The 11,964-nt window shown below is 36.7% G+C and overlaps 1 pseudogene; it reads right to left on the minus strand.

The window, feature by feature from the left end:
* Positions 1–8,933: 8,933 nt before the first annotated feature.
* On the minus strand, positions 8,934–9,373 carry LOC103253795 (annotated as a pseudogene).
* Positions 9,374–11,964: the final 2,591 nt, after the last annotated feature.

Below are 11,964 nucleotides of genomic sequence, written 5' to 3' on the forward strand. Positions count from 1 at the left end.
GTACAGAGTTCCCATGGACCCCAACCTCCTTGTATTAACATCTTACATTAGTATATTTGTTACATTTAATAAACCAACAACAACATATTATTATTAACCAGCATCCATAGTTCATTCAGATTTCCTTAGAAATGTTCCAGCACCATATATTGAAAAGTCAATCCTTTCTCCATTAAATAGGTTTTGCTCCTTTGTCAAAGATCAGTTAACTCTACCTGTGTGAGTTTATTTCTAGTCTCTCTATTCCGATCCATTAATCTGTGCATCTTCTTTCACTAACACCATGTTGTTTTGAATACTGTCACTTTATAGAAAGTCTTGAGGGGCTACCTTTCACTGCCTCACCCTCCGCCCCCCCAAAGAAGCCTTCTCAACTTCATTAGTTTAGAAAAGCCTAAAGAAGTCTGAATAAAGTGTGGATCCTGGTATATTTTTTCTATGGAATCTGATGACCTTTTACTATTCCAGAATACCATTCAGGATACTACATTGCATTTAGTAAACATTTGTCTTTAGTCTACTGTTGACCATGACAGTTTTTTATACTTTCCTTTTTCTTAATGTCCTTGACAAATTTTGTCAGTATTTTTCAAGTATTTGTAAGATGTCCCTCAATTGGAATTTGTTTGATATTCTTCCCATAATTACACTGAAGATAGAGAACTTGGGGAGGAAGACTGCAGAGGTAAACTGCAATTTTTATCATATCATAGCAAGCCTACGTACTATCAATGAGAGGGCGAGGACCATGACAATTATCACAAGCTTAAGCTAAAGGCATGATCATACAAAATCATTATTTAATCAGTTAGAAAGCAACAGCACAGCCATCTTAGCTTATAAAATTTTCAGCAAAATGTAACTTGCAGATGCTTGCAGTTTCAGTTACGGGAAAAACCAGTTTCAGTTACGGAAAAAACCACGAATTATAGCTCAAACTGTAACCTTTCTCCTTACCACCAACACCCCCTAGTAACAGCCAATCAGCTAGTAATGAAAGGTTATCTAAAAATTCCAGATGTCTCAGCAACTTCCCCAGTTGACAGACCGTGGTCAACTTAAGGTTGGCTAAAACCACATGGGCCAATCCCATTCGTGTATAGTAACCACTAATGTTTACTGTCCAATCAAATATCAAAAATTCTGGAAATCCCCCATTATACTCCCTCCTCTCTGTAACGGCAATAAAAACTGCCTGTTTGAAGAGCTCAGGGCCTCTGTGTGAGCTCCGCTGCATCGCCTGCCAGCAGAGGTCCAGGCTCGAGCTTGCAAAATAAAGACTCTTTTAAAATTTCATTGGAATTGGCTCTTGGTGGTCTCTCGGATCGAACTCTTGGCCACAACATCAACATGACTTACCACTGTTAGTGTTGACTTTACTCACATGGCTGAGTGTCTGTAAGCCTTCTCCAATGTGAAGTTGCTCTTTTTCCCCTTTTCCAGTTTGTACTCTTTAGAAGAAAGTCCCTATGTACAGCCCACACTTAAGAAATAGGAAGTCATGCTCTACTTCCTTGTGAGTGGGGAATCTATATAAACTATACAAAATTACTCAACACAAATTTGTTTCCCCCCCTCATTAATATATTTATTCGATTATTTCTTCATATCAGTATGGCATCTTGAATAATTTTCTATGTGAAGTTATAATTTATTACTGCTTTGTTTTATTGCTCAAATTATTTCAGTTTTGGTCACTGGAAGAGCTTTTAGTTGACTCATGCTGTCCCTTTGATATGCCTTTCATCATTGTGTTTGTCTTGTTTACTTCATTTTCTGTAGGAAAGGACGCCCTTACTCACTGGCATTACAAGATGTCCTAGGTTTAGTGCCTATGTTTCCAGCCTCAATCCTAGAATAAATAATTTTTTTTTTCAAGAATTCTGTTTATATTACTGGAGAATGGTGACAGAATCAAAATCTGGGCACTGGCATATTTGATGCTACTAAGACGTAATTGCTTCTCTCAGCTGACAGAATAAGGAAATATTTGTGTGTATGCTGTACCATATATATACACACATCTATAAATATTTCTTTTTCTTTTTCTTTTTTTTTTTTTTTGAGTTGGAGTCTCACTCCATCGCCCAGACTGGAGTGCAGTGGCCACTCCTGGCCACTGCAGCCTCGACCTGCTGGGCTCCGGCCATCCTTCCGCCTCAGCCTTCCAAGTAGCCGGAATTACAGGCGCGCGCTACCACACCCGGCTGGTTTTTTGATTTACTGTAGAGATGAGGTCTCGCTGCCCAGGCGGGTCTCGAACCCGGGGCTCAGGCAATCCACTCACCTCAGCCTCCCAAAAGCGTGGGATTACAGGCTGAGCCACCGAGCCCGGCTTATAAATATTTCTATATGCAATTGTCTATTTCTACATTAAATGAAATATGAGCTCATGGTGATGCATTGAGTTCTAAGCCATTATCACATGGAGCATTCTAGCCTCTTCTCCTTATCTGTGAATACCCACTGCAACAGAAAGAAACCTGGCTCTGACTCTTCCATCTATTTACTTAATTCTCCAATTCTATTATGCAAGTATAGCAATACCAAAATTGCTACCCCTAATCTCTATGGAAAGCAACTTTATCAACTAAAGAACAGTGCTTATGTACAACTTTTTGCTTTTAGTATTACAGACTCCATTCATTTCCAAAGTTGCTTAGGTCAGCACCCCTTTCCCAGACATCTTTCAGTGAGATTGTTTCATGTTTTGTTTTTTTTTTGAAAGCAGGATTTATTTAGAGGACAGAAAAGCTCCCACAGAGGGTGGGCTGTTTCATATTTTTACTGTGCAGTTAGACTGTCACATTTTGCACTTAATCCTAAACTCCTAAATTATTTTCTTACTCCTAAGTTATTTTCTGAACTCATAAATTATTTTCTTATTTTTATTGATTGAGTCTTTTGTGCTATAAGACCTATATGGTTTTTCAAAAATTCATAATTGTGTATTAAAAATTACAATATCATATATAGAAATCATATAGAAATATCATATATAGTTTTTCATCATGTTTAAAAAAATCTCCAAATTTCATTTAATCAACCCACTCTACCGCCCCACAGACCCTTGAAAACCACTGATCTTTTTTTTAAATGACTATAGAACTTGGAGATACTGACTTATAGATAAGTAATTTAGTAATTTTAATAGACCTAAAGAAATGACCTTTTAAAATTAACATAATTTAAAATTCAAGGGATACATGTGTAGTTTTGTTACATTGGGTATATTGCATGATGATAAAGTTTGGCTTCTATGGAGACTGTCACACAGATAATGAGCACAGTACTCAATGGTGGTTGTTCAACCCTTTCCCCACTCCCTCCCTCTATCCTTCAGGAGTCCTCAGTGTCTGTGGCTCTCATTTTAAGTGAGAAATTGTAGTATTCAGTTTTCTCTTTCAGTGATAATTCACTTAGAATGATGGCCTCCAGCTACATCCATGTTGCTGCAAAGAACATGATTTTGTTCTTTTTTATGACTGTATAGCTTTCCATGGAGTAAATTAGATTGTTTTCTCATTGTTGAGTGTTAAGAGTTATTTATGTATTTTGGATAAAAGTTCTTTATCAAATATGCTTTTTGAAAATATTTTATCTGAGTTTGTAGCTTGTCTTTTCATTCTCTCAACAGTATCTTTCACAGGGAAAACATTTTTAATTTTCATAAAGTTCAACTTACCAATTTTTTTCTTATATGGATTACATTTTAGTATGGTATCACCAAACACAAGGTCATATAGATTTTCTCCTGTATTTTCTCCCAGAAGTTTTATAGTTTTTGCATTTTACATTTAGGTCTATGATCCATTTTGGTTATTTTTTATAAAAACTATTAAAGTCTGTATATGGATTAATTTTTTCCAAAAGGTCATAGACTTGTACCTGTAATATTTATTGAAAAGTTAATCCTCTCTCCATTAAATAGACTTTGTTCTTTGCCAAAGAACAGTTAACTCTGTGTGAGTCTATTTCTGGTATTGCTATGCTGATCCATTGACTTATGTGTGTATTCTTTTACTAATGCCATACAGTTTGATTACTGTTGCTTTATAGAAAATCTTGAAATCCAGGAATGTGAGTACTCCAATTTTGTTCTTCATTAGCATTGTGTTGTCTATCCTGTCTTCTGTCTTTCCATTGAATTTTAGAATCAGTTTGTCAATATCTATAAAATACCTTGCTGTGATTCTTACTGGAATTGTGTTGAATCTACAGATAAAGTTAGGAAAAATTAACATCTTAACAAAACTCTCTTCCAATCCATGAATACTGAATATCTCTTCATCTGTTAATATCTTTTTTATTTCTTTCATAAGAATTTTATGGGGTTTTACAGATATATCCTACACCTATTTTGTAAAAAATACACCCAAACATTTCATTTGTTTTGGGGCGATTTAAATGGTGTTTTTAAAATTTCAAGTTCCAATTGGTTAATGAGTGTATACAGAAAAACAATTGACTTTTGTACATTAAGCTTGTATCTTATTTTCCTGATATATTTATTAGTTCCAGAGGTATTTCTGTCAATTATTTGGCATTTTCTACACAGACACTCATATTATCTGTGAGCAGACACAGTTTATTCTTCCTTTTTACTAAGACTTCCAGTGCAATGTTGAAGAAGAGGAATGAAAGAGTAAATTCTTGCCTCATTCCCGATCTTATGGGAAAGACATTCAGTTTCTCACCATTAAATATAATGTTGGTTATAAAAATCTTCTTAGATGGTCTTTAACTGTTTGAGGAAGTCCCCTTTATTCCTAGTTCTGTAATAGTTTTTACTATAAAGGGTGTGGAAATTTTTTCAAATGCTTTTTTCTGCCTCAATTGATAAAGTCATAATTTTGGGTTACGTGTAACCCACTTGTTGATGTGATCAGTTATACTGATTGGTTTCAAATGTTGAGCTAGCTTTGGATGCCTGGAATAAATCCCAGTTGGCCATGGTGCATAATTATTTTTATACATTTTTTAATCTATTTGCTATTATTTTCTAGAGGATTATTGCATCTATGTTCATGAAGAATATTACTCTATAGTTTTCCTTTCTTGTGATATTTTTCTGGTTTTGAAACTGGAGTAATGTTGGAATAATAAAATGAGTTAGAAAGTATTCCTTCTGCTTTTGTTTTCTAGAAGAAATTGTGGAGAATTGGTATGAATTCCATTGAAAATGTTTGGTAGAATTCACTAGTGAAATCATCAGAGCCTGGTGCTTTCCTTTTCAGAAGGGTACTAATTACTTATTCAATTTCTTTAATTGATAGGCTTACAAAGATTACCTATTTCTCCTTAGATTAATTATGGTAGTTTTCAAGGAAGTGACACCTTTAATCCATACTATCATATTTGCAGCATATACTTGTTTGCAGTATCATTTATCATCATTTTAATGTCCCTGAAATTAGTACTGATGACCCTTTTTTCATTTCTGGTATTGGAAATGTGTGTCTTCTATTTTTTTCCACTTGTCTGGTTAGATATTTATCAATTCATTTATCTTCTCAAAGAAGCAGCTTGTGGTTTTGTTGATATTCTTTATCGTTTTTCTTTTTTTAATTGCCTTGATTTCTGCTCTATTATTTATTTTTTCTACTTGATTTAGACAAATTGTTCTGTTTTTTCTGGTTTTCTAATCTAAAAGCAGGAGTCATTGATTATACAAGGGGGACCCAAAACAACAGAATTTATTTATTTAAAACTGTCTATTTATTCTTACATGTTTAAACTTCATTCTCTTTCAAATTGCTCTTTGTTTGACACAATACACCAATCAAGACACTTTTTCCACTGTTCAAAACAGTCTGTGAACTCGTCAATTTGGATGCCTTTTAGTACTCCTGCCATTTTTTGTTTCACCTCTTCCACATCAGCAGAACATTTCCCCTTGAGGACTTTTTTCATCCAGGGGAGGAAAAAACAGTTGATAGGGGTGAAGAGGAAGGGTGGGGCACAGGGGTCATGCCATTATGGGTCAAAAACTGCCAAAAATTCAGCACAGTGTCGGCAGGTACAGTTGTCATGGTGGAAGAACAAGTTACCTGTTTGTCACAACTCAGAACGTATCTTCTGCAAATCATGACAAGCCTCAAAACTTCCAGATAAAAACTTTGGCTGATCGTTTGATCCAGAGGAACAAATTCCAAGTGGACTACAAGGGGCCTGCCCTCCAAAAGATCATTCTGGCTCCCACAGTAGATCTTTCTTCTGTTCTAATATGTTCACTTAATGTTATAAACTTTTCTCTGCGCGTGACATTTGCAACATCACACAAATTTTGATAAATTGTATCTTCATTCAATCAAAAATATTTTTAAAAATCCCTTGAGACTTCTTTGATACATGTGTTATTTAGAAGTGTATTATTTTAATCTCCAAGTATTCGGGTATTTTCTAGCTCTTTTTCTGTTGTTGGTTTCCCCTTGTGGTCTGACAATGCACATTATAGGATTTCTAAATTTTTTAATTTGTTAAGTTTTTGGGTTTTTTTGAGTTGGAGTCTCACTCTGTCACCCAGACTGGAGTGCAGTGGCATGCTCCCAGCCACCACAGCCTCAACCTGCTGGACTCTGGCAAGCCTTCCACCTCAGCCTTCCAAGTAGCCAGAACTACAGACGCGTGCTACCATGCCCGGCTAATTTTTGATTTATTGTAGAGACAAGGTGTCGCCAAGTTGCCCAGGTGGGTCTCGAACCCGTAGGCTCAGACAATTCTCTCACCTCAGCCTCCCAAAGTGTTGGGATTACAGGTTGAGCCACCGAGCCCGACCAAGGTAAGTTTTATGATATAAAATGTGGTCTAACTTGGTAAATTTTCCATGTGAGCTTCAAAAGAATCTTTATTTGGCTGTTGTTGGAAAGAGTATTCCATAAGTGTCGATTAGATCAAGTTGATTCATAATACTTGTCTGGTCAACTGTATCCTTAAAAATTCTTGCCCGCTTAATCTATCAAATACTGAAAAAGGGGGAATAATGTCTCTAACTATAATAATGGATTTGTCTTTTTCTCCATGCAGTTCTATTTAATTTGGGTTCACATATTTTTACTCTCTGTTGTTAGGAATATACACATTTCTTTTTTTTTTCAAAAATACCATTTTATATGGATCTTATTTTACTGGGGCAAACAGAAAGTCAAATTTGTCAAAATCTTACTTTAAAAAAATGGAGAATAAAAATGTACTAATCAATAAACAAAAAAGAGGGAAAATCCTGGATAAAGCACTTCAGACATAATTATACAATTAGATTTTACCAATAAAAGACAGCTACAGTGGGGGAGGAAAAGATGGCTAGAAACTGGCACCAAAGTTTTTTCAAAGAAAGATTACTCTGAATTCACCAAGTTTCTGTCATTCCAGTTTGTTCCTTCCTGTTCTTATTTCTTTCCACCCCCAAGAAATAAAAGGGAAACTTAGTTTTGTCCAGCACCACTTGGGAAGGAAAGGGGCTGGACTTAGGGAGTGGGAAGAGCGACTAGCTTGGAGAGAGGTGATGACTACACAGTTCTTTGTAGTTTTACCACATACAAACAAGGAACAAACATCATTTGGCAGTTATGTTTTAAGTAATGAGTGCATAACTTTATGAATTAAATTCCTTATGATAATTAATAGAATTAAGTCAGAATTTTTAAAATAACTTACTTAAAAGAAAAATGGAAAACAAAAGGCTTCAACACTAGACTACACCCCGATAAGAATGCCTAATGTGCATTCAAAGTATTGAAAAGCTAGCATTTTTACCAAAGATCAATGTCACTACAACATATGAACTGCAGTGATGAATAAAGGTTTGAAATGTAAGGGTATTCATGGAAACCAGCAGAAGAAACACTGGCAAGGACACAGAACAGTGAGCAGGTGCTTTGGGAGTAAGGCTCTGAGAGTGAAGGACACTGGTCCCAGATCTGAGGTGGATGTCTGGCCAACCATCTTGGCTCCAAGGGGGAAGAGTACAACTGGCAGGATTTGAAGAGAGGGCACTGCTGCAGCCCCCAAGCAAGTCTCTAGTTTTCACTCCTGCCGGAGACCAGCTCCAGCCGGGTTCAGGGTACCCCAAAGGTGGAGACAGCATCGGTGATTGGGGGGAAGAAGAGAGAAAGAGAGAGAGAAAGAAAGAGACTGAACTCCGGTCTAGTGCGGAAGCGATGTGTATGTGTTATTGGGAATTACAACGGGTCTTTTATACACAAAGTCAGATGTGGGAAGGGCGCCCCCCCACCCACCAGAAACCTTAATCCATGAAAACTTAATCAATGATTGACTTTAAACCCTTTTCATATGATAATCTTAAAATCCCATAACAAAAGATAACCTAATCCATGACTGACATATTCTATAAACCTTTTTCATCCTAAGATGATTGATTTATGCCATGTTAAACAATTCTATAGGAGCTTAAGTATTTACTTTACAAACGAAAATGGCCCATCCCAGAATGTTTGAAATGTGGCCCAGTTCAAAGTTCACAGTCGGCTACCTGCAAGTAACCCAGCCGCATTCTTTCAACAAAATGACTGTCTTCTAAAACTATATTCTACAATTTACACCTTCAATAAATCCTAAGATCATGACCCAGAAGCCTGTGACCAATACTAAGGCTCTTAGATGTAACACAAGTTTGAATTATAAGTTGTGTGAAAGCCAAAACTGCAGTTTGCGGAAGAATGGGAGCAATGAGCTTCTAAAGTTAGCTTGTGTTCGTCCCGGTCTCAGAGTTTTTATGTTTTGAGCTCACAGAAGTTTAATCTGGTTAGTGCTGAGTAGAAAGGGGGAGGAAATGGGGTCAATAGCTCCCGAACGCATCCTAGTGGTCTCGGGGTCAACGGCTCTTCCTGATCCCTAACGCTCAGTGGGCCTCCATGGCCGGCTCCCAACACACTCCTAAGTGGATGTGCTTTTCAGACATCAACCAGATGTCCTCAGGAGGATTTGACTTCCGACATGTAATAAAGGTCGCCTAAGAGAATAGCACCCACAATGGGGAAAATCCAATACACCCAGCAGCTTTTGCATGGATCATTTGTTGAAGGGTCCTTGCTACCACTTTCAGGTTTAAGGTCACTCGGATGGACATCACCAATATAGTACTGCTTTAGCATTTCTCCGAGCATCAGTGGAGTGGCCTACATCTTCAAAGCTTTCACTTGCATCTGCACCAGCTTGTTCCTGCAAAACCTCTTCCTCCAGGATGCTCGTTGAGAAAGCGGGTGATATCGTACACTTGTCCGTGGATCACCAGCCACAGATCCTCCAAGGAGTTGCGCTTCGCTGCCTCCTCCAACCGGTAATATGTGACAGAAGTCTCGAACCCCTGCCCTTGCTCCTCGCTGCCACTACCTTCCGCGGTCCCCATTAGGCCGAAGATACCTCCTCTCCAACGCTAACGGAGCTTCGAATATACACATTTCAATCATTAAGTTTTCTTGGAGAATTCACCACTTTATTATTATATAATGCACCTCTTTATCCCTGATAATGTTCCTTGTTCTGAGCTCTGCTTTCTCTGAAATTAATATAGATATTTCCGTTTTTTTAATTCATGTAAGCACAGTTTTTCTGTCTCCATCTCTTTACTTTTTTTAATCCATCTGACTCTTTGTATTTAAAATAAGTTTTTGTTGACTACATATACTAGGGTTTTTTAAAGTGTAGTTTTAAAAAAACACATAACATGAGATCCACCCTCAAAAAAATTTTAAGCATACCGTGCACTATGGTTAACTATGGATGCTCCTTGACTTATAGTGGGATCATATTCCAAGAAACCCATGGTAAGTCAAAAAATCGTAAATCAAAAATGCATTTAATACCCCCAATAAACCCATTGTAAAGTTAAAAAAATCATAACTTGATCCATTGTAAGTCATGAACCATCTGTATGAGCACAATGCTGATCTCCAGAAATTTTTCATTTTGCATGACTAAAACTCTATACCCATTGAACAGAAACTCCCCATTTTTCCCTCCTACCTGACCCTAGCAATCATCATTCTACTTTTGGCCTCTATGAGTATGATGACATTAGATCCTCATATAAATGAAATCATGCAATATTAGTCCTTCTGTAACTAGCTAATTTTACTAGGCATAGTGTCCTCAAGGTTCATTCATGTTGTAGTATATTATAGGATTTCCTTCTCTTATGGCTAAATATTCCATTGGATGAATAGATCACATTTTTCACCAACTCATCTGTCAATGCACATTTAGCTTATTTCCCTTTATTGGCTATTGTGAATAATGCTGCAATTAACATGGAAGTGAAATATCTCTCAACATCATTATTTCAGTTCTTATAAATAATACCCAGAGCAGGATAGCTGTATCCCACAATAGTTCTGTTATTAACTGCACCATTTTACATTCCTGCCAACAGTGTACACGGGTTCTAATTTCTCCACATCCTAGCCAACATTTGTTATTTTCCAATTACTGGCTGTTTTTATATAATATATATATAACAGCCACCCTAAAGTTGTAGGGTAAATAGCTCATTTGGGTTTTGATTTGCATTTCTTCACTCTGTTACCCATGTTGGAATGCAGTGGTGCAGTCATAACTCACTGGAGCTTTGAACTCCTGGGTTCAATTGATCCTCCCAACTCAGCCTCCCAAGTAGCTAGGATGACAGACAGGTGCCACCATACCCGACTAATTTTTTATTTTTTGGAAAGACAGGGTCTCACTTTGTTGCCCTGTCTGGTCTCAAACTACTGGTCTCAAGCGATCCTTGTACCTAGGCCTCTCAAAGTGCTGAGATTACAGGCATGATCCACCATGCCCAGCCAATTACTCCTTTTTCAGTCAGGCTATTTGTTGTGGTTTTTGTTATTGTTGTTTTTGTTATTGAGTCATAAGAATCTCTTATATATTTTGCATTGACCCCTTGTGAGATATATAGTTTACAAATATTTTCTCCCATTCTGTAGCTTTTCTTTTCACTCTGTTGATTATTTCTTCACTGTGCAGAAGTTTTTTATTTTGATGTAGTACCACCTCCTATATTTGCTTTTGTTACCTGTGTTTTGGTGTCATAGCTAAGAAATTGTTGCTAAAACCAATATCATCAAGCTTTTCCCATATATTGTCTTCGAAGAGTTAGTTAATTTTTTTTACATCCACTATAATGATTGCTGTCTCTTAACTGCTGCACCTAGACTATTTGCCTTTAAAGTTATTATTTCGTATTTAGATTAATATCTATATTTGTTAACTATGTTGTATTCATTGCATTTTTTTTTCACTTTTTTCCTCTCCTATTTCTACCCTCTCTTGTTTTAATTTAGCAGTGTATATTATGCCATTTTCTCTCCTTTTTTGGCACATCAATTATACTTCTTTTTTTAATTTCAGTGATTTCCCTAGAGTTTACAATATACATTTTAACTTTTAATCTAAGTCTATCTTTAAATAACATTATTTGTGTTATTTTGACATAAATATATGCTAATGCCAGATCAACTTGCAATTAATTCTTTCAGATTATACTGCTGTACTAGTTATATTTGTTGTTAAGAACGTCTTTATTTACCCTTTTTTTTTTTTTGAGACAAGACCTCACTCTGTTGCCCAAGTTGGAGTGCAACAGTACAATCATAACTCATTACAGCCTCAAATTCCTGGGCTTAAGTGATTTTACCCCCTCAACCTCTTGAGTAGCTGGGACTACAAGTGTGTGCCACCATGCCCAGCTAATTTTATTTTTTGAATAGATGGATCTCACTATTATGACCAGGCTGGTGTCAAACTCCTGGCTTCAAGTGATCCTCCCACCTCAGCCTCCCAAAATTCTAGGATTACAGGCATGAGCCACCACACCCAGCCTACTTCATTTTTGACAGATAATTTTCCTAGATGTATAATTTCACACTAGTGAGTTTCCTTTTTTCAGCACTTTAAGTATTTACTACACCGTGTTCCTGCTTGCAGTGTTTCTGATAATAAGTACAT

Source organism: Carlito syrichta, unplaced genomic scaffold (genome assembly GCF_000164805.1).
Source record: "Carlito syrichta isolate Samal-C Ts95f unplaced genomic scaffold, Tarsius_syrichta-2.0.1 Scaffold253521, whole genome shotgun sequence".
NCBI lineage: Eukaryota > Metazoa > Chordata > Mammalia > Primates > Tarsiidae > Carlito > Carlito syrichta.